Consider the following 21,455-nt stretch of genomic DNA (forward strand, 5'->3'; position numbering starts at 1 on the left):
TTTTTCTGGCAGTGGAGTTTCTGTATAGCATTAGATAAATTGCCAACACTCAAATTTATTTTTTTCCAAATCGAGTTACATAGCACTCTTAGTACCTTAAAGTTTCATGCAGAAAAATTTAATTAATGTACTAAGAGAACTTTGATGTTCTTAGATTAAACACCTATATATAGAAAGAAAAATAGGATTATCAGTAATTATTTATCTAATGTTAGGTGACTGAAAAAATAAGCCCTGGAAAATTAAACTACCATTTGGGGAAGTCGGATTTGTGTTTGTTTCTAAAGTGTTTATGCTGTTTATTTTCCCCTCTTGGTAAATGTGTCATTATAGCAATCATTCAGAGTTGTAAGCCAGTCCTAGGGGAGAATTAATTCACTGTATCATCAGAGGGCTTTATTTTGTTGTTCCAGCTAGGAATGTCAGTCAAGACTTGACAGGAATTGATATTGAACTGAGTCTAGAAGGATAAATGATAGGGAAATCCAAGCATAGTCCAAGGCATGTTTGAAGGGCTAGTATTATCAGAATCTGGAAAGTTTGAAGAATGGCTGGAAGTTCAACATGGCTGAAGTATGTGGGTAAATAAATAGCAAGTGATTAGAGTTCAGAAATGCAAGTTAGATTGATAACCAATATTAAGAATCTTACATGTCTTGCTAATACATTGGGAGTTTATTCTATAGGCAGGTGGCATAATTGAAGAATTAGCTAGGGATGTGATCAGGTTTTACTTTGAAAATCTTTAGTGCCACTAGAATAGGTGGATCTGCCCACCTAAGAAAGAAGTCAGGAGGCTAGTGCTCAAGAGTTTCATGATGATCCTTTGAACTAGAGGAGAGAGTCTGGAGATATTTACAAATGCCCAGAACTGACTACCAAACCTTCAAAGAAGAAATAACACCTATTCTCCTGAAGCTGTTTCAAAAAATTGAAGCAGAAGGAAAACTTCCAGACTCTTTCTATGAAGCCAGCATTACCCTGATCCCCAAACCAGGCAAAGACCCTACCAAAAAGGAGAATTTTAGACCAATATCACTGATGAATATGGATGCTAAGATTCTCAACAAGATCCTAGCCAACAGGATCCAACAGCACATTAAGAAGATTATCCACCATGATCAGGTGGGATTCATCCCTGAGCTACAAGGATGGTTCAACATTCGCAAATCAATCAATGTGATACAACAAATTAATATGAGAAGAGAGAAGAACCACATGGTCCTGTCAATTGATGCAGAAAAAGCATTAGACAAAATCCAGCATCCGTTCCTGATTAAAACGCTTCAAAGTATAGGAATAGAGGGAACATTCCTGAACCTCATCAAATCTATCTATGAAAGACCCACAGCAAATATCATCCTTAATGGGAAAAAGCTTGCAGCCTTCCCGTTGAGATCAGGAACAAGACAAGGATGCCCACTTTCACCACTCTTGTTCAAAATAGTATTAGAAGTCCTAGCAACAGCAATCAGACAACAAAGAGAAATAAAAGGTATCCAAATTGGTAATGAAGAAGTCAAACTCTCTCTCTTTGCAGATGACATGATTCTTTATATGGAAAACCCAAAAGACTCTACCCCCAAACTACTAGAACTCATACAACAATTCAGCAACGTGGCAGGATACAAAGTCAATGTACAGAAATCAGTGGCTTTCTTATACAGTAACAATGAAAATACAGAAAGGGAAATTAGAGAATTGATTCCATTTACTATAGCACCAAGAACCATAAGATACCTGGGAATAAACCTAACCAAAGAGGTAAAGGATCTGTACTCGAGGAACTACAGAACACTCATGAAAGAAATTGAAGAAGACACAAAAAGATGGAAGACCATTCCATGCTCTTGGATTGGAAGAATAAACATTGTTAAAATGTCTATACTGCCTAGAGCAATATATACTTTTAATGCCATTCGGATCAAAATTCCACCGGTATTCTTCAAAGAGCTGGAGCAAATAATCCTAAAATTTGTATGGAATCAGAAGAGACCCCGAATCGCTAAGGAAATGTTGAAAAACAAAAATAAAACGGGGGGCATCACATTACCTGATTTCAAGCTTTATTACAAAGCTGTGATCACCAAGACAGCATGGTACTGGCATAAAAACAGACACATAGACCAGTGGAACAGAGTAGAGAACCCAGATGTGGACCCTCAACTCTATGGTCAATTAATCTTCAACAAAACAGGAAAAAATATACAGTGGAAAAAAGAAGGTCTCTTCAATGAATGGTGCTGGGAAAACTGGACAGCTATATGTAGAAGAATGAAACTCGACCATTCTCTTACACCGTACACAAAGATCAACTCAAAATGGATAAAAGACCTCAACGTGAGACAGGAATCCATCAGAATCCTAGAGGAGAACATAGGCAGTAATCTCTTCGATATCAGCCACAGCAGCTTCTTTCAAGATATGTCTCCAAAGGCAAAGGAAACAAAAGTGAAAATAAACTTTTGGGACTTCATCAAATCAAAAGCTTCTGTACAGCAAAGGAAACAGTCAAAAAAACAAAGAGGCAACCCACGGAATGGGAGAAGATATTTGCAAATGGATGACCTTTTGAATTTAGAAGTGAAAAGATGCCAACTTTGAGAATGGAATGCAAAGATCACTCAGTTTGTTGTTATAATTTTCTACCAAATTCTCTTGTCTGGATATGAAAATGTTAATAAAAGCAAGAGACACATACGGCTCGTGGCTGTTGCCAACAGAATATCAACAAACAACACAGTTGGACCAGATGTAAAATCAACTGGAAATAAATCTAGGAAGCCAGTTGTGACTTATCATATTTTCCTAGTTCTCTTTCTCCTTTTCACACATCTGTCATTCTGTACTGCTGTTAAAATGAAACAAAACAAAACAAAAAAGAAAATAGGAGCAAGATGAACATTTTTAGTAGGGTAAAAACCAGGGCAATTTGTGACTTTTCAAATAATTTCAGTAACTGAAAAGTCTTTAACCCTAATGAAGTAAAACATTTCACAGTTATTTCCATAATCAAAAGAACAAGTGATTGACTCAATTTCTCCCATTACTCTAATGAAGAAATGGCCTGGGGGGTGGGAGTACAGAACATATTATACTCACCTTTTAGCCTCACTTTTGTTTGACTTCATATGTTTAGGAACAATTTTTTTTTTTCTTCTAGCATAAATATTTGTTAATCATTGCTCTCTGCTTTTCAGTTTGCTTTAACATGATTTCAAAATAAAGCCTTGTAATATAGAGAGGGAAGTTAGAGGTGCCTTTCCCAAGGCTACAAGGACAACAGCAAAGACAAGTGACTTAGGTCCTCTAACAACTTGGAAGGAGACTTTCACCCTGCGACTTCTAGACACTGTGGCTTTTTAATAGTAATATCTGATTTTTGAAAAATGGTGTGTACTTGGCAGTGGGTGAGTCCGTTTAAATATACTAACATTTGATATATTTTAATCACAAGAGAACTGGTAGATGAGTCTTACTTTTCCCTTAGTTTGATTCAAGCTGTCAAGAGTTTAGGACAATGCTTCCTAAACTCTACCATAAATAACTGATAGCATTGGAGAGTCATGCTGTTTACTTGGTATAATAAGGTGGTAGATTAATTGACCATTTATGAGACAAATATTGGAAAATTTTCACTTAATTTTAAAAATCTATGAGATTTGAATTCTGTAATCTATATAATACTATACTATAAGTATGCAAATTTATTTAATATGCAAATAGTAACTCTCACTAACTTTGAATGAGATTAAAGCCCCAGGGTAATAGGTATATTGCTGTTCTCACATATCCCAGAGAAATTTAAGGTATCTGATCTTGTGACAAATAAAGTCCAATTTGAAAATAATGATGAAGGGGCTCCTGGGTGGCTCAGTTGGTTAAGCGACTGCCTTCGGCTCAGGTCATGATCCTGGAGTCCTGGGATGGAGTCCCATATCGGGCTCCCTGCTTGGCAGGGAGTCTGCTTCTCCCGCTGACTTCTCTCCTTTCATGCTCTCTCTCTCTCTCAAATAAATAAACAAAATCTTAAAAAAAAAAAAGAAAGAAAATAATAATGAAGTCCTACTACCCTGTAATGTTTGGTAAACTACTCAGAATCAGAGAAGTAGGTTGAATGGATTACTACAGGGATCTGGTAAACGCCATCCAGCCACTGCTATGTTAACCTGCCTGCATTAACCTGCTTATATAATTATATATTTCTTGGATCAAGGTATGATTTTACCCACTTTAAACCAACTTACAAAGGGATAACTTTTTTATATTATTGTTTACTGACATATCATAAAACAAAACAAAGAACCAAAGAGAGTCCCTCCACAAAAAAGGAGAAGATGTAAACCAATAAGAAAAACAACAACCCTTAGTGTTTGCCTTATATTTAAAGAAAATTGTACAGACTCACTAACTTGGTACTACAACTCATCCTCCTAATCATCATCCCCTTTAAGAACTTGCGTGGACCAGGTCCTGTTTAATGAGAGTTGTTGAACAATTTGTACACTATCTTAGAACATAATGTTGTTATATGGCACATGTTTATAAGTGGCATCTAACTTAAAGCACTCAAAACCCAATTTCTTTGACGAGTAGCAATGGCAGTCTTGAGAATAAAATTCAACATGGTGCCAGATTACATCAGACATAACAGGTTGGTACTACTGGGGCTTAATTTTCAGCAACACTAAAATTTCAAAAATGTACTAAATTTGACACTTAGTTTTAGTAGCAAAAAAATAGAGATTCCTAAAAGTGTAGAACTTATAAGTACTTTGATTGGTGGTGACTACCTTGTCTTTTGAACCTATGATGTCTAGTCAAGCAAGAACATAATTGAATTTTGCTTCAAGAGAGACAGCATGTCACTTTTGTCTTGGAATCTCATGACTATTTTCCTGGCCTTTGCAAAATATATAGAGTGGTGGCTCTCATTTGGTTGGTAAAGACATGGGCAGATCTTAGGCTAGATATCTCCGTATTTGGAAATGATAGTCTGCTTCACAAGGTGCATCTATTTGTTATTTTAACATGAGGTAAAGTGAGAAACCCTATTTGTGTAAACCATAGGCCAACAAACTATACCCTATGTGCAAAACCTATCCACTGCCCTTCTTTATACATGGTCTGTGAGTTCAAGAGTGTTGTCTACATTTTTAAACCATTGACAAAAAGAAGCATATTTTATGGTGACACATGAAACCTATATATAATTAAAAATTGTACATCATTAACAATATTCTATTGTAACAGAGCCATGCCTGTTCGTCCTGTTCGTTTATATTGTCTAATGAAATGTCTGCTTTGGGGCAATTGTGGCAGAGTACACCCCACAAAGCCTAAAATATTTACTCCTTAGCGCTTTACAGTAAAATTTGTTGGCCCCTGATGTATATTGATCAGAGAAGAATGGAAAAGGGAGTGTGATACCTTCAAAATGATGGCTTCAGAGTGAAATTCACAAGATCCTTTCATTTGCAGAAACAACTTTTAAATGGAATGTAACAAGTGGTCTCCTAAGGAGACCCAGTCCTGTCCTGGGTTTCCAAAGGACTTTGTCAGTAAGAACAGAGTGCTTTCTCCTATGACGTAGCTGAGTTCTACACTTGACAGGTGTTTTCTTTTTTCGTTTCTCCACACCATGGCGTTAGTGCGTTATTTGTCTTCTCAGCACCCAAATACAGATGCAAAACACGGAAATATAAAGCCTATCGATAGGCAGCTTTTCTGAAGGAGATGGGAGTACAGAGTACATAGGAAGCCTCAATTTAGCATCCACAGCTGTCTTTATCAAAAACGATGCCCCAGGCATCAAATTTGACAGTTGTTGTGTCTGACATAGCTATTTTTATCTGTACACATGCAGCAAGAATATGCCACTGACATGGCATACAAGGAGTTGTGCCACTACAGATTGTGCTGGAAAATATGTTTGGTTTAATGAACCCTGGAAACTGTCAGAATTGGATAAACCAAAGACAAGTTATTATTGTGACCATAGGATATTCCATTTGCCAGTTGCTTTAGTTCATTTAGTAGAAATATCACCAAACTAAGTGAAGCAATCAGTCAAAGGGCTATTTTATTCCATGTAGACCACAATGTTTAAATAGATTTTCTTCTTTTAACTAATCATCATGTTAGCCATTCAACTTTTGCTTCTAAGTACTCACTGTAGTGAACCTAGAAAGGGGAAAATGGCCTGGAGCAGGGGGATACAGTTTCAGGAGTTAGTGGAATTCTTGCTGTACATTGAAGAATATTCATTGATTTCTTGATCTAGAATAGAGGTTTCCAACATCAGTGAAAAAGATGAATATGGTCAGTGTTAGAAGGAGCGAATTGTAGTAAAAGGGTAATGGGACAGCTTAATGGTACAAGGCTAGTTTGTCAAAAGAACTAGGGGGGAAAAACAACATTGAATAAAAACTATGAAGTCAGGTAATACAAGCCTTGGAAAGTCAGCAGAGGAAGTCAGACATATCTAAAAATAGGAAATTGTTTTATACATCTGAGCAAAAGTGGTATCTGATAAAAGCATTGTTTTTTTTTTTAAAGATTTTATTTATTTATTTGACAGACAGAGATCACAAGCAGGCAGAGAGGCAGGCAGAGAGAGAGGAGGAAGCAGGCTGCCCACTGAGCAGAGAGCCCGATGCGGGACTCGATCCCAGGACCCTGAGATCATGACCTGAGCCGAAGGCAGCGGCTTAACCCACTGCGCCAAGTGAAAGAACAGAACACGGAACACTAAAGAGGGGGAGGAGGAGGGAGAACCTAACATTCGGGAAGACTAACATTTGGGAATCACGCATGATCATGTGTTTTAGCTTACATTAGTTATCTAAATACAGGAATCACTAGCAACAGATTCAAAACCACAAGTGAATGACTTGAGAAGCTCCTGTTTTCCCTATCACATCACTTCCACAAGTTTGACTCCAAATGTCCGCCATTCCCAATTTGAGTCTGTATGCTCACCAAGTCCTTACCTACTCACCAGCTTCTCTCTCCGATTTCTCCTGCCCTCACGTCAGAAACAGTTGTGACTAAGTACCTCTTTGCCTAGCCCCTTCTATTTGGTCACTTTTGTTGTCTGCAGTAGCGTTTTAAAGAATGTATTAGTCTGTCCTCTGTTTTGAATGGTGATTTTGCTGGCTTTTGAAATAACTCAGGAGTCTTTGGAATTGGTTGTAACCATAGTCAAGCAGAGGCTCAGTTCTGTTGACCTTTCAGAGGCACATCCAGAAACTCTTGCAGAGAGGTGGAACTTAAAACATGAAGGAGAAATGAAAGCAAGAGATGAAGTAAAAGATGTCTGGCTGGACAAGCTTACTGCAAATTTAAGGTTCCATTGGCAGAAAAACTAGGATATTTGGAAGAGATTGTCAGGAAGAGAAAAAGTAGTTTACTTGAAGCACTCTTTTTTTGAGGTTGCAGGAGGAGGCTGTCCAAATATAGAGATCCCTGCTGTGACATAACTAGGTCTGGAGTCAGAGGGCAAGGTGGGAGTCGCCATTTTGTTTTGTTTTGTTTTTTTTTAATTTTTTATTTTTTATAAACATATATTTTTATCCCCAGGGGTACAGGTCTGTGAATCACCAGGTTTACACACTTCACAGCACTCACCAAAGCACATACCCTCCCCAATGTCCATAATCCCACCCCCTTATCCCAAACCCCCTCCCCCCAGCAACCCTCAGTTTGTTTTGTTTGTGCTTAAGTGGGTAGGAGAAGAATAAATGAAACAAGATGGGTTTGGGAGGGAGACAAGCCATTTTGGGTTTTATCCAGTTGGTGACAACAGTGTGGCCTTTCAGAAGATGATACTTGTAGATAATACAGGGGGGAACACTGGAGAGGAACAACATCTAGAGAAGGAATATGAAAAAAGAAAAACAGAGAAAGAATGAAAAAAGGAGTAGTCAAAGATATAGGGAGCATTTTCAAAGATAGTACTAATTGATTTATGTGATATAGATTAAAAGACAAATAGCTAGACATGGATAAAGATATTTTCTTTGTTTTCAAAATACAGAACTAATCGTATTGTGGCTCAAGGACATCATTTGTGGCTTGCCTGTTGACTTTTGTACTTTCTTCCAACACTTGGCAAATTACTCTGGTAATGAGGGCATCCAATCTTTTAAATGCTTACCAAGAAGAAAGTAGTAACAACTCACAATAATATGTTCTTACCCAATGCAAATAATATTTATTTAATAGCTTTTAGTGTGCATAATAAACCCATCAGAGAGGTGTTACAGTCAACATTTTATAAATGAGGGAAATGAGATTAAGAAATGTAAATATGGGGATAAATATTTTCCAATGCTTAGATTTAATCTTAAAATCAAAAGAAGGAAAGAACACTATAGATACAGATATAGATATGATTCAGGCCAGGGATATTTTCAAGACATGCTAGCAAAACTTCTATATGTTACTTGCTTTAGTGGTGCTATTGAATAGTTCTCCTGATATTTCTGTTTGCAGAGTAAGTCTTATACAGCCTCTGATGTTTTCCTCTGAAACAGACTAACTCCAGCTTCTGTTTTAAAAATAGAGCTATTTTAAAGATATGCCTTTGTCCTTGTGTGGTTATTGTGACTAAATCACTCTTTGACCAATTTTATGATTTTATTGCCCACACTTTTTATTTTTTGTGTGTGTTTAGTGGTTTAATGTCCCCAAGATATCTGTATGCAGTATACATCTGAAAGTTAAATTGCCATCTTTCTTATCTTTTATTTTTTGCCCTTCCTTGAACAAAAGGCTTATTTTATGGTCAAATCAATTAGAAATCTTTGAGTATGAAACTGTTATCTCACTGACATGAACATAAAAGATATTATGGAAATATTCAGTGATTCTATTATAGCTGCTTAGAGAACAGAAATTAGATTTGAACTGTAATGAATATTTTTTGTAATATGTGCTAACAATAGTTTTCATTAGTTTAAGAATGTGGATCGAATTTGACCTATTTTAGGAGTGAGTTCTTTTTTTATCTTTTGGAGTTATGTTGTTTCTGCCTTTGTTCGGTTTGCAAGAGGTATTTTTTTGTAAATGAAAACCATTAATTTCTTCCTTTATTCATGTGTTTTTGTATGTGTATGTTTGTAATTTTCACTCAAGGAGTTATCAAAAACTTGAAAGTGTAACTTGGAAATATATCATTATAAAATCTTAAAGTTGAAATGAGTTTTGTAGAGTATGTTGTCCAAAATGCTTATTTTACATATGAGACTACTGAGATGTGGCAGAATGTGTTCATAAAACCAATAGCCAAACTGGGACACAATGATAGCTTCTCACTCCCAGCCAAGTACTATTTTTCGTACAATAATAATAATCATAATAATTTTAAAAATCATTTTTATGGCCATATTCTATAAAGATAGTGGAAAAGTATGTTTTTTCCAGCCTTTTCTTTTTCTTTTTCTTTTTCTTTTTCTTTTCCTGGTTATTCTGGTCTACAAGATATTATCTTTTTCTGGGTAGAGTTCATAATCAACTCTTTAGTTTGTTCACTTTGATTAATGTTATTTTGGATATTTTCTATAGATTAAATAGGAATACTGAATTTGTTTTAAAAAGTGGGTTGTTGAATTCCTCCATTAGGGTCTGTTCCCCATATTAGGGGCTGTCAAATTAATTAGAATATATACATTTATTTGCCTTTCAAAGATCCTACCAGTTCTTTTATCTTTTCTATGATTGAAGGTTAAAAAAACAAAAACAAAAACAAGAACAACTCTTCTAATTTTATTCATTTATAGAACATGGCCAATGAGAACTAGACACATTTTGGTTGGAAGAAAGCATCTTTTCCCAACACACTAAAATAGATTTTGCCTTCTGTAGATAAACTACATTTTAAAAATTAAATTTCAATAGTCAAGGACATGATACTGTCTCTGATAATAGCAAATTAAATAACTTGGGCAAAACTTCCAGCTGAAATAGATTTTAAAGAGCAAAAACATAAGAGTTAAAAATGTAGAGAAATACAAGCTATACTAAATAAATAATAAATAATAATAGTAAAATAGTAAAAATAATAGTAAAATAGTAAATAATAATAATAGTAAATAAAAATATAGTGATAATTGCCAGAATAAGGCAATCATCAGAAGATGATCTCAATCCAGATATTTAGCTTCTTTTAGGGATTTATTTTTGTCAGCTAATTAGCAAACTTATTGAGGTCAAGGTACCCCAGGACAGAGTGGAGGGCTTTAAGTGTGATGTCATCATGTAATTTTGGTTGGACTCAAGTAAGAAGATAGAACTAGAAGTAAGCTAGACCTTGAAAAAACATCAGACCAATTTCAGATGTGTTGAGTGGTAAGAAAAATCTCAATGCTGAATTTGGATTAAGATCATCTGAGATTGTGACCTAGGCACTCTGCAAAACTATAGTACATCATTTCTGAGAATTATCATACACACACATTTTTGTATTTGCAGTACTTGAGATATACGAAAAGTCATTTGTTTTTAATCTAAAATTCAGTCTTAACTGGGAAAACTGTATTTTATCTGATCACCCTATTCTTCAGTCTTATGAAATCCAGGGAAATGATTTGTTAAAATCTATCCTTAATGATCAGCAGCCTCTAGACAACTGCACCGAATTTGAAGGAAGGAAAATTACATTTGCCTGAAACTTCTTGTATTTCTGCAGAGGCATCAGAACATTTCAGAATGGATCTACTGACTCTGATTTCATTTGTCTAAGTAGATAAATCCTTGGTATTGAACTTTTCTCCATCAGCCTGACAGTACTTCTTCTTGATTAAATTTACAAACCCCCTCCCTCTCCTAAGGAAAACGAATGTTTAAACAGAATAAATATGAAGGTAATCCAGGTCATCTTATTTTAATAAGGCCTTCCAGGTCAATTTTTGAGAAAAATGTTACCCTAAACTGACCATTTCCTTTCTTCCCTAATGCATTGATTTGACTTGACTTCTAGAGACATTGAAGAATTGGAGAACGAATTGATCTTTTATATGAGAACACCATGGTAACATTATTTTACTTGATGCAACTTTCCATTACTAACACTATAGTTTTTTGTTGTTATTTTTATTTTTCTTTCCCATAAAATACTTAATCGAGCCTTACAAAGAGACGTCACTAAAAAGGATCAAGAAGTATAGGCCATATCTTTATTGATTAGAATGACACAAACCAATTAATTGGCCATTGCCGTTTGCCTCAAATTAGTACTATTAAGAACCTCTGAAAAAAAAACCCACACTAATTGGAATTTTTTGGTTTAATTAAACTCAACACTGAGTTAGGAACTAGTTTGCAGTTTAAGAATATAGCCAGGACTAGTGTCAAAATAGTTGCATTTAGGCAGATTTTCTTAGGGATCCATTATAAAGGCTGGAGAAAATGCAAAGGAATAATGATGGTGATGATGTTTATTTTGATGTTGGAGAGTGACACCACCATGTTGGATACTAAGACCACTATAGGCTTACACAGTACTGTCTCAGCACTTTAAATATATTTTCCTCATCTTCATAAAAGCAGTACATAGTTAGGGATTATTACCTTCCATTTTACAAAAAAAGGAAGTGAGACCGCAAGGCTAAGCATCTCAGCCAGATTCATAACTGTGTCATTATCTGCCCTAACTCACCTTCTGACTGAAAATACTAAGGAATTATTCATGTTAATATAAGTGAACTAGATAAAGTCACTACTTGTACTCATGCTCCCGGCTTTTATTTATGTCTTTGTTGTACATTTCTCAATGTTAGATTTATAATCCTCTACATGGTTATGCAGCGTTTAGGAAAATATGCATTCAAGTAAATAAAGTAACACAACTAATGGCTAATAAATGTTCCCAAACAAAGGCCCTGAATAAAGAGTATTCTTAATTTGCATCTGAATTGGTTGCATGCAAATGAGTGTTCCTAAGGCACTTGAAGATTGTCCTTTAAAGTAGGTTAACCATTCCATCTTGTTTCTGTTACATGGCCTAGTGCACTGTCCTCTTTGACGCTACACAGCATCTAGAGAACACAGGAACAGCCCAGGGCTCTAGAGCTACAATTCAGTGTGGATCGTGGGTTTTCTGGGGAATCCCTTCCCCACGTAAGACTTGAGTTATCTCACCTGAGAAATGAAATAATTGTCCTAAAGTAAGTGTTTGTGTTTTTAAAACTGTAGTAACATTTGTTTAAATACAATCTTATGAAAAATTTTGACGTAGAAGACAGATTAAAGATAGTACTGCTTTTAAGGAAGTGTGGTTAGGGAAGGCTTGACGTTAAGGTCCACTGGGAGGCGTCTGCGCACATGCACACAAACATGAATTAAACAGGCAAGTAAGACTTTATTTCTAAGCACTGGGGCCAGCTAGTGGCAAAGTCCTGGAGGACATGAGCCATTCCTGTGGGGTTTCGTCACTGTGATTAGGCCATCTGTATCTGTTAATCGACACTTCTTGCAGTTCTTCGATGGTAGGCCCCTACCTTACCACAGAGACTGTGAGAGAGGGTCCCTGTCTTTATGATTTTATTTCAGAAGAATAACTAAGGGACAGAGAAAGAGTTTACAGTTGCAAATTTTAAAAGAAAAGCTCTACAAAGTGGGTGATCTGGGCCCTATAATCATAAAGAAAAGTTTCTCAAGTTTACTGAAAGGGAACCATAAGGCCCTAAAACATGTATGTGTGTGCACACATACATACACACACATACACACACACACCCCAGTATAGTCCTCAAACCTCCAACCTTGATGTTTTCTAAGACTTCTTCCCCTGCCAATAGCCTGTGAGCCTGTGAATCCTCATCTATATTATCATAAATTCCAAGTTAATGAGTCAAAATTAATGAGTGTATATGCCACCTGTACTTAGATTCCCTGTAATTCCATGTTTAGTTGCAGTGATTGATTTTTTATACAAAACTTAGCACCCTTAGTTTAGTAAGCCTGTAATTGATTATTTCTTTAATTAAATTGTCTAAATGTTATAAATAAAATTACCATGAACTGTTTGTGGCTGATATGACATGCTCATATTTCTATCATACCCTGTGGTACCTGGATGCCTTCATATTACTTCAGTGTTTCAGAAAAATTTAAATTCTAAACAGTAGGAAAGCCTAAATCTATGGTTCCCATGTCAATTATAATTTAGTCTCTTGGCACATCTGGTTGTAGTATTTTCTGTTACTGTATAGACTTATATTTATGCTTTAATATATATTTGCCTTACAGCCCAGTTATGATTCCTATGAGAGCCATAACTTTACATTCCATGATGCTTGTTTTAAAATTCTTAGCCATAAAGTTGCATTAATATGTTTTTTGTTGCTGTTTCCTCCCTTTGTTCTAAAGAATATGGAATGGTTATGTGTTCATCTTTTCCTGCTTTGTGCCAAAATGTATTCCAGAATGTGATTCAGGGTTATATTTGAAATTCTCACCTTCATAAGTAAATACATGTGATTAATCCTGAGCGACATGAGGGCCAACCTACAAGAATAATTTTACATAGGTCACACATCGGGCAATGCTTCCATTCACTCCAAAAATCTGTTGTCATAGCAAATATTTAGAGTTAGCAAAAAAAAAAAAAAAAAAAAAAAAAGTCCCTCCCCTTGAAGTGTTGCTGTGTAGGTGAGGTATTATAAATAGTCAAAACCAGTGCAAGTAAATAGTAAGAAAAACATTGTTATTTGGGGAGGTATGATTTAGGCCATACCTCTCAAACTTTAATGTGTCCTGTATCCTTTTGAGATCTTGTTAAAACGCAGCTTGTGATATAATAGCTCTGGGTAGGACCTGAGACTCTGCATTTGTAACCAGTCTGGGCAAGTACTCTCAAATTTACCACAACCTCCAATATTCCCTGGTGGATTACAGCTGGCTAGCTACACTCATTTATTTGTCTACCTGGCCCTGGTCGTTGGAGTTTGTCATAACTGTTGTTAATCTACATTCTACCTCCTATAAGTAGGTCTCCTGACTAATCTACTTTTTTGTTGTTGTTGTTATTGTTGTTGACCAGTTTGGCTCTTGCATTTTCTCTCCCTCACTCTCTCACATAGCTCTGCATTTTTCCTCATTGTGAGCAGACCCTCCTGCCTCCAAAGATAGATCTGACCCCCAGCTGCCTACCCCATCTTCAGGGCACTGTATCTGTCTTACAAAGTGTTTCAAGTACGTAGCCCTGTGATCACTGGCCAAAATGGCTTAATAGTCCCCTCAGCATCATTAAACTTGAGTTCAAGTTCAGGCTTCTTCCTGACCATAGCGTCTGGCCTCTCTTTTCTTAGAACTTTGTCTTTAGGCCTTGTAATTGTAGAGTCCTAAGCCAATACAGAACTGAGGCCGTGCCACTAAGGGAGAAATCTTGCTGACACACTACTTCTTATCTCCTAGCCAAGTAAAATCAAAGAAATAAAGTTCAGTGAAGAAGGGTAGCAAACAGGAACGGCCATCAGTTCACAATTCAGGGATCCTGTGACCTGAGGCACAGTGCCATCCCAAATCTTGAAAATGGAGGTGAGATTAACACCCAGGCAATACAAACATGCACACATACACACATCCCAACACACCCACACACATACCTATCACCCCCACCACTACCAGTAAAAACAACACATGAAGAATATATGTGAGTATCCAAAGGACAGGTTATAGGACTTTAGAAAAAAACTACAGAAAATTTAAAGCAATGTGTAGATGAAAGCTACATTAGAACAACAGAAAACAGACATGACTGGAAACTCAGTCAGGGATATGATAGATAGCTAGAGGAGATTACAGAAAATAAAAGGAGAAATACCAAAGATACCCTCAAAATCTCTTTAGAGAAAAGATACGAAATAAAGGCATAAAATAGATACATATGATAGGTGATGTTCCTAAAGAAGATAATAGACTAGGTAAGGAGATTGATCAATTGAAAATAGATAGTATTGATATTTGCAATGATATAGTAAAGACTGACTTATTGAAATAAATATTTGATGCCACACATTAAATTGATTTCAGAAATACTCTGATGAAATTACTGTTAATAAAATATCAATCTATAAAAACTATATTTGAAGATTATGTATATTCATGTGTGTTGCAAATAAAGATTTTTAAAAATGCAAAGGTAGAAAGTAAAGTGTCCAGGATCTCATTTTTTAGGTGAGAACAGTAGGGGACAAAATGATAAAATCCAGCCAACTGAAGGAAAAGTTGAGGAACTGAGGGATGGAATAGTCATACTGATAGGACTGAATATAAGTATGGATTCATTTAAATATGGAACAAAGAAATATAACTTAAAATTATAGCTATGGAATAAGGTATAACTGTATTAAATCTTGACATTGTATAAATAGTGAAGACAGTAGAGTTTGGGAGGAATTTCCTCATCTTTCAGAACAGAGAATCAATAACTATGGTCTGAAGTTGAAACTTAGATTAAAACAATGATTCTTAGGTCTTAGTATTTAACATAGTCTTTCTTAATATTAGAATTCTATTTTAGATGTATATCTGAAATAGCAAGGTTGTATTTCTCTGATTGTCTGATTGTGTGTTTATTTTTATGTTAAAGTAAGGTACATTAATTTTATTATAAAATTCCATTTTATGAATATTTTTTCCTATATCTGTTCATTCCTCAGTGGAGTGGCACTGAGAAAGGTCCATTCTGATGGATTATCACTGATAATGTTGAGAGCGTGCACTCAAGCTAATGTGCTTGATAATACGCAAGCGTGCACAGGGTGCTAATAAAAAGCACACTAACTTTATTTGATTTTATTGATGTTCCCAAATTCTCTACAATCAGTGTACTCCATTATTGCCTACATCCAGAGTAGGGCAACCTCATAGCCTTCCCTTCGTGCCATGGATGATCTATGGCATCATTGATCTTTCTGTTTCCATTAATGCTTAGAAAAATGTTATCAGACATTAATAATGTTTCTTTATTCTGGGTGGTACAATTTGGAGATTAATTTTTAATTTCTTTGTTGTACTTACATGTATAGCTTAGGCTTTTATAATTATTTACATCATATTTCAAATAAAATCATCATTCTTTGATAAAGGAAATCAAATACCATATTTTCTAGTGCCACAAATAGGAATGATGGTGTATGTTCTTCAATGGGTATTCAATGAAAATAAGCAGCTTTCTTTGGTCTATGACAGTATGCTGCTATGTGATCTCAGTTTATTAGAACAAAAGACACATGTTGGAAACAGAATAAGTATATTCTTCCCCATATAATTTGATTGTACACACCTCTACTCAGTATTTTAAAAGTATATTCATACAAGTTTCATTTGTTCCTATCTAACCGCCATTTTGGAATATATATTTCACACAGCATGTAAAAGGCTACTCACTAAGATATGGACAGAAAATATCAGCAAATGTGTTTCTTTTTATATTCTGTCATTTCTGAATTTCTACTTTGGAGTATATTTTGAAATATGAACTCCATATTAATACAGAAACGTGTGTATATGTGTATGTATGTGTACACATATAATTGTGTGCACAGTTGTGTGGAGACATGCATATATGCATGCATCTGTGTACCTAAAGACAAACTTTAGAGTGTTAGTAAAGTTTTAGGAGTGGAGTACATCATCAAGAACATTTTGAAAACTAGCATTTGTGTTATATGTTATATTTATATCATCATTACATTAGGGAAAAATCAAATCTTTGCCTTCCATAAAGCTCTATCTTTTAACCTGTGTTGCAATATTTTCTTTTTACCATTAAGTCCTAAATTCGTGATATTTCAAGCCATGTCTGCTCTTAGCTCATTAAATTGCTTATTCAGAAAAAGAGCATTCACATTCAAGTTGGAAACCTTTATGCCTGAAGTTGCTATTCTCAAGCTTGGGTATCTTATCTCTCTGGACAATTTCTGACATCTACTAAATTACCTAAAAATTTTTTTTTTAATTTTTAATTTTTTATAAACATATATTTTTATCCCCAGGGGTACAGGTCTGTGAATCACCAGGTTTACACACTTCACAGCACTCACCAAAGCACATACCTCCCCAATGTCCATAATCCCACCCCCTTCTCCCAACCTCCCTCCCCCCAGCAACCCTCAGTTTGTTTTGTGAGATTAAGAGTCACTTATGGTTTGTCTCCCTCCCAATTCCATCTTGTTTCATTGATTCTTCTTCTATCCACTTAAGCCCCCATGTTGCATCACCACTTCCTCATATCAGGGAGATCATATGATAGTTGTCTTTCTCCGCTTGACTTATTTCGCTAAGCATGATACGCTTTAGTTCCATCCATGTTGTCGCAAATAGCAAGATTTCATTTCTTTTAATGGCTGCATAGTATTCCATTGTGTATATATACCGCATCTTCTTGATCCATTCAACTGTTGATGGACATCTAAGTTCTTTCCATAGTTTGGCTATTGTGGACATTGCTGCTATAAACATTCGGGTGCACGTGCCCCTTTGGATCAATACATTTGTATCTTTAGGGTAAATACCCAGTAGTGCAATTGCTGGGTCATAGGGCAGTTCTATTTTCAACATTTTGAGGAACCTCCATGCTGTTTTCCAGAGTGGCTGCACCAGCTTGCATTCCCACCAACAGTGTAGGAGGGTTACCCTTTCTCCGCATCCTCGCCAGCATCTGTCATTTCCTGACTTGTTGATTTTAGCCATTCTGACTGGTGTGAGGTGATATCTCATTGTGGTTTTGATTTGTATTTCCCTGATGCCCAGTGATATGGAGCACTTTTTCATGTGTCTGTTGGCCATCTGGATGTCTTCTTTGCAGAAATGTCTGTTCATGTCCTCTGCCCATTTCTTGATTGGATTATTTGTTCTTTGGATGTTGAGTTTGCTAAGTTCTTTATAGATTTTGGACACTAGTCCTTTATCTGATATGTCGTTTGCAAATATCTTCTCCCATTCTGTCAGTTGTCTTTTGATTTTATTAACTGTTTCGTTTGCTGTGCAAAAGCTTTTGATCTTGATGAAATCCCAATAGTTCATTTTTGCCCTTGCTTCCCTTGCCTTTGGCGATGTGCCTAGGAAGATGTTGCTGCGGCTGAGGTCGAAGAGGTTGCTGCCTGTGTTCTCCTCAAGGATTTTGATGGATTCCTTTCGCACATTGAGGTCCTTTATCCATTTTGAGTCTATTTTCGTGTGTTTACCTAAAAATTTTATTCCTATATTCAACACGTAAATGCAGATTATATTTCCAACATGTTTTCATGCTTTCCAAAATATAAAGAAAATAGGATGTCTCAGATCCTGATCTAGATGGCCACCTGAAGTTTAATTTGTTTTGCTTCAGATTTAATCTTGGTCTTCTCAGTTTGGGTATTTTCTGGGTTTCTTGTTGAATTTTATTACTGTCCTCTCTGGGCTCTTGATTGGGTACCTGTGAATTCTCTTGTCTCCATTCCAGTCACATCTTGCTACCTTTCCCCTTTTAAGTCATCCTAGATTAGGTCCTGCTAGATTGTTATGCCTTAGAATAGGAGATACATTATCCTCTCTCAAATTTAAATCTCAAAGATCTGAAAGCACAGTACTACTAGGATGCAATCATAATTATTCTAATAGTTATTAGAATAAATGTAGTAATACTTTGTAACCCTAAGTAATAGTCTTCTCATAAAGACTCTAAAATATTCCTTTATAGCTATCTGGTATAATTATTCTATGGAATATTTGCACTTGAACAGAAACTTATCAAATAGAACTACTTTTTTAAAAAGAAGTAAAAAAAAAAAAAAAGAACCTCTTTCCTTTGAAGAAAGTTCAAAGTCCTGATAAAGGTGAGATGTGATGATTCTAATTGCTGGATATGAATTTGTTGCTTCACATGCTGACTACTAACAGCTTTGAAGTCTTCCCCAATCTAAGAAACAAAAGTATCTACAACATTTTCATTAATTGAATTAGTAAACAGACATTTACATTTATTTTTATTTAAAAAAATTTGTCTCAGAAAAAGCAAGAGTTTTACTTCCTACAGGGAATAATTCATCCGATATGTGAATGATTGTAGGCTTTCTTTTAACAGTGATCCTTTCCATATTATTTTATATGAAAAGACCTCAACTCAAAATAGATAAATGAACAACTTTTAGGATTGTGTACAAATTAAGAAAGTTCTAAATTTTCATAATCCATGAAAAGTCTACAAAGATCTATAGAGTCATTTATAGAATTTTATAAAAGGAAGTAATAAAAATGTTTCTATCAGAGTCTTGTCAAATTAAATGCTACAAACTATCATTCTGTCCATGGAGACACAAAAAGTCCAGTTCAATTGAAATGAATGAGTTTAGAGAGTTATAACAACAAACCAGATATTTGACAAGCTTCTTTTTTTTTGCATATCTGATCAGTCAAATAAACCAGTTCTTAGGCTATTTATGATATAAGTATCATAAGTGATATAGCATGACAAAATTTTGTGGGCAGTGGCCTGAAGTTAAATATGAACTAGTACATGTTCTTGACAGTAGAGTAATTTAAAGCTTAGCCTGCCATTAGACAAACCTGAATTTGAAATATAACTCTGGTAATTCCTTTCTGTATGACTTTACAGAAATTACTCATTTTTCCCCCTAAGAATCTTCCTTAAAAGGGTTGTTAGGGTTTTGAAGATGCAGGGGGTGGGAGGTTGGGGGAGCCAGGTGGTGGGTATTAAGGAGGGCACGTATGGCATGGAGCACTGGGTGTGGTGCATAAACAATGAACTCTGTTATGCTGAAAAGAAATTAATAAAAAAAATTTAAAAAGGGTTGTTAGGAAGATTATTTTATCTAGTAAACTTAATTACTTTTTTCATAATTTATGATGCCCTCCCTATGCCATTGTCTTCTGGCTTCATGTTGCTCCTCTCTGACAGTGGGTTTGGACCATGGGATGTGGGCAGTAGTGACAGTGTGTCCATTCTCCACAAAGGCTTTATGGGACATCATTTACCTCTTACTCTTGTGCATTACTGATATTCATCTTAAGAAAAAACATGATCCATGTAGCTTTTGGTCCAGCTAGAATGTGAATCATTCTCTAGCTGAGAATCAACATGTGCCTAGAACATAAAATACAGCTTATCCCTGCTGAGTAGCAACCAGCTCACAAGTAAGTCAGAGTTAAATGCCTGTTGTTAGTCAGTGAGTTTTGGTGCTATTTATTATACAACATTATTGCAGTAATAGCTGACCAATACACTTTTATTTAACCAATACACTTTTTTTTTTAAAGATTTTACTTATTTTTGTGTGAGAGAGAGAGAATGAGTGAGCATGAGTGGGGGAGAGGGTCAAAAGGAGAAGCAGACTCCCCACTGAGCAGAGAGCCTGATGCAGTAATCTATCACAGGACCCTGGGATCATGACCTGAGCCAAAGGCAGACAGGAACTTAACCAACTGAGCCATGCAGACACCTGACCAATACACTTTTAAAATGTATATTTTGCCTGGTTTAAAATAACAAATGAATGCAGTTACCTTAAAAACAGTTTCAAACCTCAAAACAAAACAAAACAAAACAAAACAAAACAAAAAAATGAAACTTACTATCAGGAAATGACTAGCTCTTTTATGAACTTACTGATGAATATGACTTCTAGAATGTTTTTCCAACTTCATTTCCATTCCATGTAGGTGATAAATTAAAATCTATAATTGTTGCTTTGACACAGGTTTGAGCCCAATTTTTATCTCTGGGACTTTGTACCTTTGGTCATTGAGCTAATATGTATAGACAACTTACTATGTTTCTTTAGGTTTTGGACTCTTAGCTTCCTTTATATAAAAGGAGGATAAAGATAAACATGTTCCAGAGTTGTAAGGAGATTGGCCATAATATAAGTGGACAACTTAGCCTGGGTTTTGCCATTGAAAAAGTGCTGAGCTCATGATGGTTGCTTTTATTTTTAGGCAACCTATTGTCATTTGTGTGTGTGTGTGTGTGTGTGTGTGTGTGTGTGTGTGTGCGCACCATTTGCTATGGTTGCTAAAAAATAGGTCATTTTTCATCTGCCATCAAGGTGAAATCATCCCTCATTTCTCCAGTGTCAGCTTTAAATTGCAACAGGTTGTCAAGGAGATGCTTTGATAACCTTTCATTTTCTCTGTATTTTCTTGAAAACAGAATGACAAAAATTTAAGACAATATTTGTTTGAGGAGCATGAATTTTGGCATCAGAAGACCAGGGCTATAGATTCTGATCTCTGTAGAGTCTTGGTTTGTGTCTGTTACTACGTGGCTGCAGGCTGGGTTTCTCAATTCAGTCTCCACTGACAAGTCTTGTACTCGTCCCTTCATAGTCTGAAATTAGACTTCATGGGTTCTTTTATAGAAAATGAATTTCAAGGGACACAGTCACCCTAGTTTAATTCATATGAGGTAGGTTGTGGCAGAGGCTAGACATATGCTTAAAAATCTTATC

This window comes from Mustela erminea, chromosome 12 (genome assembly GCF_009829155.1).
Source record: "Mustela erminea isolate mMusErm1 chromosome 12, mMusErm1.Pri, whole genome shotgun sequence".
NCBI lineage: Eukaryota > Metazoa > Chordata > Mammalia > Carnivora > Mustelidae > Mustela > Mustela erminea.